We start from the raw sequence: 6,984 nt of genomic DNA on the forward strand, positions 1-6,984 counted from the left end.
TTTCTCATCCACTGCACCCAACAGCAGTGGGAAACAATGAAAGAGCAAGGTAAAATTCCCCCACTGAACATTAAACCTCAGAGTGAAATCTGTGGCGAGTTAGGAAAATATTGTTTGATTCATTGTTGACTTTTGGCTTTGCATTTATCCGTCTTTGACCATATTAAACATCCAAACATTTCTCTTCACCCTCTCAAGGCCACATTGCAGGACAGTCAAACGTTCCGTTTACATAATATTCAACCAGCCGCTACAGACTGGGATTAAAGTCTAGCTGGCTGTTGACCTTGGTAGGATCCAGTGTAGCTGTCAGTTGTTCCTCACTCTTAGCTCTGCCATTGTGATTCACAATTTAAGCATGAAAGACACCAAGAAGAAGCCAGGAGTAAAAACCTCTGCAGTTCATCTGCTGAAAAAAGGGGTAAGCTACTTCTCTTCCCAGATTATAATTTACAGAATCAGTCTGGTAATGTCATCAGTATTGGAGAGACTTGCACACCTCAAGGATGCGTGCTTAGCCCACTGCTCCACTCTCTCTACACCCACGATTGTATAAATTTTTTAATAGATTGTTGGTAGAATTTCAGGTGGTGACGAGGAGGTGTACAGGAGTGAGATAGGTTAGCTGGTTGAGTGATGTCACAGCAACAACCTTGCACTCAATGTCGGTAAGAGTAAGGAAATGATTGTGGACTTCATGAAGGGGAAGTTGAGGGAGCACACACCAGTCTTTATCACGGGATCAGAAGCGGAGACAGTAAACAATTTCAAGTTCCTGGGTTTCAACATCTCTGAGGATCTATCCTGGGCCCAACATATCCACGCAATTACAAAGAAGGCACAAACAGCAGCAATGTTTCGTGAGGAGTTTGACGAGATCTGGTGTGTCACCAAAGACCACTCGCAAATTTCTACAATTGTATCAGGGAGAGCATTCTAACTTGTTGCATCACCACGGGGTACGGAGGGGGGCGACCGCACAGGATCGGAAAAAGCTGCAGAAATCATGGGCACTAGCCTCCCTAGCATCCAGGACACCTTCAAAAGGCAATGCCTCAAAAAGATGGCACCCATCATCAAGGACCCTCATCCCCCAGGATACGCCCTCTTCCCATTGCTACCATCAGGAGGACGTACAGGAGCCTGAAGGCATTCACTCAAAGTTTCAGTAACAATATCTTCCCCTCTGCACCCAATTTCTGAATGGACCCATGAATACTAACTCAGTATTTTTCCCTCTCTTTTTGCACTCTTTAGTATATATTTCTTACTGTAATTTATAGCTTTTATTATGTGTATCTCAATGTACGAATGCTGCAAAACATAAAATTTCACAATGTATGCCAGTGATATTAAACTTGATTCTGATTTCAATGGGTTTCAATAGGTACATTTAATGTCAGAGAAATACATACACTATACATCCTGAAATTCTTTTTCTTCGCAAACATCCATGAAAACAGAGGAGTGCCCCAAAGAATGAATGACAGTTAAATGTTAGAACCCCAAAGCCTCCCCCCCAGCTCCCCCCTCCCACGCAAAAGCAGCAGCAAAGCAATGACACCCCCCACCAGCAAAAAAGTAGACTTGAGTCAACAAACCAACCCGTTGGTCTTCATTTTTGTACACACGTGGGTACAGTAGCGCTTTCTTCCCCAGTGTAGATCACACTAGTGATTATTTTCAGATGAGGTTGGTTCAGGAACTCTGTCCGCAATGAGCCGTCGTGCCCTTGATGTACTTATGGATGCCACAAGCAGCCTCCGCAATATTTCCCATCTTAGCAGTAGATCGTAACTTTCAGGTGCAGCCCAGAATTGTCAGGGAACACTCACAAAACACTGAGTGCATATCGTGTAGGGATCATTAATGATTACCACTGAATTCATTGCTTCACACTGCATCATTATCGTTCCCCCGAAATGACGCTGTTTTCATTATCTTGGTCTGTGGGAAAAACACAAGCCAGGCCTGGTCAACCCTGGGTGAGGGTGTCTAGTGACTAAAGACCTGAAACACCTGAAGACCCCAGTGCAATATGTCCCAGTGCACACCTGCTGTCAGACCAGGTTAATGAAAGGCATGGGCCAGATTAAGGTGGCTCTGCAACATGATCCACCACAAACCCACTTATCTCCTGACACTAAACTCCACAATCCTATCTCCCCCAGCCCCACATATACATCCCCAACCCTACCCTTAACCCTAATCCAAACGTCCAAGGACCCACACACCCCAACTAACCCTGGCCCCACCCCCACGTACGAGCTGACTTGTGTAAGGAGGAGGAAGATCCAATAAAGGCAAGTATCGGACTTGGTTAATGAAGACTCGGGCCAGATCAAAGTGGCAGGGTTGGGTGACACGGAATCTCGAGCGACGAGATCAAGAAGCACAAATGGGATGATATTTCAGCCTCAATTTTTATTGCTCAGGGTAACACAAACCCCATCGTTGGCTGTTCCATCACTGAATGAGCCTTATTATATTCCTCACATCAAGTCAATTCAAGATTATTGTCATTTAACTATCTGAGTGTATACCATCAAATGAGACAATGTTTCTCTGGACCAGGGTGTGAAGCACATTCATATCCGTAACACAAATATTCATTATTCAGATACAGTGTGTAATAGGCTCTTAAACCTGATTTATACTTCTGTGTCAACTCGACACCGTAAGTACTGCATCACCGCAAACCCTCCACAGAGCCGACGTGGATCCCTACGCCGTAGCCTGACGCGCACCTCTCCCAAAATGTAACTTCGCGTCGCAGCAGCGCAGAACACAACAGGTGTGATTGGTCCGCTTGGTAGCATCGCATTTCATCCCACGCAGCAATAGTTTCCCATTGGGCGACTGAAGGGCAGGGAAGGAACTCTGGCTGCAACGCTTTCCATAAAGCTTTACAGACCCCCAAAATTATGGAGGACACATTTCGCTTTTACGAAAAAAGACACTCGCGTCTTGTTTACCCCGAGAAAGACTACCATGACCATGAAGTCTTGCATGGGCAGGTGTGTGCGCATGTGTGACATGCGCGAATTGCAGAGCAACTCAGACACACCAACGCAGAAGTATAAATGCTCACAACGCGCATAGTTCACTTGCGTAGGTTACCACGTCGAGTTAACGCAGAAGTATAAATCAGGCTTTACAGGCCTTCGAGCCGCACCACCCGGTAACTCCCCCAATTCTTTAATCCCAGCCTAATCACAGGACAATTTACAATGACCAATCAACCTACCGACAGGTAGGTGGTTGGAATGTGGGAGGAAACCAGAGTACCTGGAGGAAACCCATGCGGTCATGGCGAGAACGTACAAACTCCTCACGGGCAGGGGCAGGAATTGAACCGGGGTCGTTTGTACTGTGAAGTGTTGTGCTAACCACTATGCTACCATGCCAACCACACACCTCCCCCACCTCCATCATATAACACACAATAACTTCAGAAGGTAAGAATTAAATCTACAAATGAATTTCACATAGATAAACAAAGTAAAGTGCGTAAATTAAATATTGTAGGGTACAGTACAAATTATCCAGTGACGCTTTGAAAACCTGAGTCCATGCTGCAGAATCTGCCCCCCTTTCCATCCCAGACCTATCAGTGGCGAGGAGCTAGTCAACCAGCTGAACTATCTCATCCCTGCACGCCCATGGAATTCTGAACGCCCTGGAAATGGTGAACGTGGAAAGCAGGATTCCATTAGCAGGAGAGTTGAGGATTCAAGGACACGGCCTCAGAATAAAGGGACGTCTCCTTAGAACCGAGCTGAAGAAGTGTTTCTTCAGCCAGGGGATTGTAAATCTGTGTAATCTCTTGCCACAGAAAGCCATGGAGGTCAAGGATTATATTGTGCAAAAATTGATAAATTTCACAACAAAAAATAACACAGAACAGATTTTAGGAGATATAGACTCAGTGGCTAATTTATTAAGTACATATTGTACCTAGTAAAATGGCCGCTGGGAGTACGTCTGGGGTCTTCTGCTGCTGTAGCCCAACCACTTCAAGGTTTGATATGTTGTACATTCAGAGATGCTCTTCTACATATGGTTATTTGAGTCACTGTTACCTTCCTGTCAGCTTGAACCGGTCTGGTTATTCTCCTCTGATCCCTCTCATTAACAAGGCATTTTCACCCACAGAACTGCCGCTCACTGGATGCCTTTTTGTTTGTTTTTCTCGCCATTGTCTGCAAACTCTAGAGACTGTTGTGCGTGAAAATCCCAGGAGATCAGTAGATGCTGAGATAGTCAAACCACCCCTGCTGCCACCAGCAATTATTCCACAATCACATTTCTTCCCCATTCTGATGTTGGTCTGAACAACAACTGAACCTTTTGACCATGTCTGCATGCTTTCATGCACTGAGTTGCTGCCACATGATTGGCTGAATAGATACTTGTATTAACGAGTACAGGTGTACCTAATAAAGTGCCTCTAAAGTAAGGCAATGATAATAAATATAATTCTGATTCTGAGTTGCTTGGCTGGTTTAGACAGGACTTTAGGATTACAGGGAGAAGGCAGGATAATGGGGTTGAGCACAGAAATACTGTTAGCCATGACTGAATTGCCTAATTCTGCTGCTATATTTTATGCTTGTCAGCATTCAAGTAAGGCAATTTTGAATACTTGCTGACCACCACTCGGGAGTCAGGACATGCTCTCTTCTTGATAATGCCATTCAGAAGGAAGTACAGGAGCCTCAGGACTCACACCATCAGGTTTAGGCTCTTGAACCAAAGGGGATAACTTCACTCAACTTCACTTGCCCCATCGTTGAAATATTCCCACAACCTATGGATTCACTGTCAAGGACTCTTCATCTCATGTTCTTGATATTTATTGCTTATTTATTATTATTAATATTGTTATTATTTCTTTTTGTATTTGCATAGTTTGTTATCTTTTGCACACTGGCCGAACGCCCAAGTTGGTGCAGTCTTTCACAAGATCACAAGACAAAGGAGCAGAAGTAGGCCATTCGGCCCATCGAGTCTGCTCCGCAGCTCCCCCATGAGCTAAACTATTCACCCATCTAGTTCCAATTTCCGGCTTTTCCCCAAATCCCTTGATACCCTGACTAATTAGATACCTGTCAATCTCCTCCTTAAACACCCTCAATGATCGGGCCTCCACAGCTGTATGTGGCAACGAATTCCACAAATCCACGACCCTCTGGCTAAAAAAAATTCTCCTCGTCTGTTTTAACTGGGTACCCTCTAATTCTAAGACTATGGCCTCTTGTCCTGGACTCACCCACCAAGGGAAACAACCTTTCCACATCTACTCTGTCCAACACTTTCAACATTCGAAATGTTTCTATGAGATCCCCTCTCATTCCTCTATACTCTAATCTTTCACTGATTCTATTACGGTTATTATCCTATTATGGACTTATTGAGAATGCCCACAAGAAAATGACTCTCAGGGTTGTATGTGTACTTTGGTCATGAATTTACTTTGAACTTTGAACTTTGCTAGGTGAGGAAATGGATGGTTATGGCTGAGCCTGGGCACTGTGAGGCCCAGTCCCCGTCTCAGACAATCCAGGCAAAAGTAATCGATGTCAGCTGGTGTGGATCCTTTGCCTTTGACAATGACGTGATACGGGACAGCAAACTCTACACTGTAAGTGAGCCAGCTGTATCTTATGATTGTTCGCAGCTGATACACCAAGCTGTTTTTTTATCCTTTATTCTGTTCTTCACAGAAGTTCACGTCCATAATCGGTACTCGTGTTCCCGAGCTGCCCTTTCACTGTGCTGTTCTAGGTGGGATGTTCCAGACACTCTCAATCAATAACACATCCCATGTCAGCTCAGCCTGAGCAACACAGACAAAATGCTGGAGGAACTCTGCAGGCCAGGCAGCATCTATGGAAAAGAGTACAGTTGACGTTTCGGGCCAAAACCCTGTGTGTATTGCTCGGATTTTCAGTATCTGCATATTTGTTTAGCTCAGTCTAAAAATGCTTCACAGCCTATGACACTCGTTGAAAATGTAGACACTCCTGAACTATGGGAAACATGAATATAGTACGTAGAACTTAGAACAGTACAGGCCCTTCAGCCCACAATGTTGTGCTGACCTTCTAACCTACTCTAATATCAATCTAACCCTTCCGCCCAACACAGCCCACCATTTTGGTCTTGGGCAAGGTTTATCAGCACGATTTGAGGATTGGACTCAGCAGTTCACGTTACGATGTGTTTCTGGTGTCTGGTTGCTCCTTTTCCTGTTGTGATTTTGTGCGATTTGTATCAGGGCTGCCTGCAGATAACGAACGATGTGGCTGTAGATTGGATTGAATTGAATATACCTGGACTCTTTTGATGACTTTGTGGGTTGGTGTTTTATAGTCCGTTTCTCGCTCATTTTTTTTGCTGATTGCGTGATTTGTTTTTTCATGCTGGGGGTTTGATCTTTTTCTTTGAATGAGTTTCACGGTGTTTTGTTTCTTTGTTTCGTGGCTGTCTGTGGGAAGATGAATCTCAGGGTTGAATACTGCATTTGATAATAAATGTACTTTGAACCTTTGAATCTTTTTCTTTCATCTGTGTGCCAATCTAAGTCTCAAACCTTCCAAGTGTATCTGCCTCTACGACCACGCCTGGCAGCACGTTCCATGCACCCACCACTCTCTCTGCAAGAGACTAGATTATGAGAACACTCAGCAAGATTCCACAACTAAAAATCATCTACTGGCTTGAAGTTTATGCAAGTTCTCCACCACCTAGGCAATGCCATTTTCTTGCAGTTTCCATCAGAGAGGGGGTCGAGAAGCCTTAAGTCCCACACCATGATAGAAACATAGAAAACCTACAGCACAATACAGGCACTTTGTGTCAATCTGTCTCTTTCTCTCTCTCCCTCTCTCTCTCTCTCCCCCCTCTTTCTCTCCCCTCTCTCTCTGCCCACCTCTCTCCCCCCTCTCCCCCTTCTCTCTCCCCCTCTCCCCCTCACCCTCT

At 44.7% G+C, this 6,984-nt stretch overlaps 1 long non-coding RNA gene across 1 annotated transcript; it reads left to right on the forward strand.

The window, feature by feature from the left end:
• Window positions 1-337: 337 nt before the first annotated feature.
• On the forward strand, window positions 338-6,641 carry LOC140190233 (uncharacterized). The gene is made up of 3 exons (XR_011883561.1): window positions 338-421; window positions 5,498-5,644; window positions 5,727-6,641. It is a non-coding gene; the product is annotated as an uncharacterized lncRNA (long non-coding RNA).
• Window positions 6,642-6,984: the final 343 nt, after the last annotated feature.

The sequence above is a fragment of the Mobula birostris genome, chromosome 29, assembly GCF_030028105.1.
Source record: "Mobula birostris isolate sMobBir1 chromosome 29, sMobBir1.hap1, whole genome shotgun sequence".
Lineage (NCBI taxonomy): Eukaryota > Metazoa > Chordata > Chondrichthyes > Myliobatiformes > Myliobatidae > Mobula > Mobula birostris.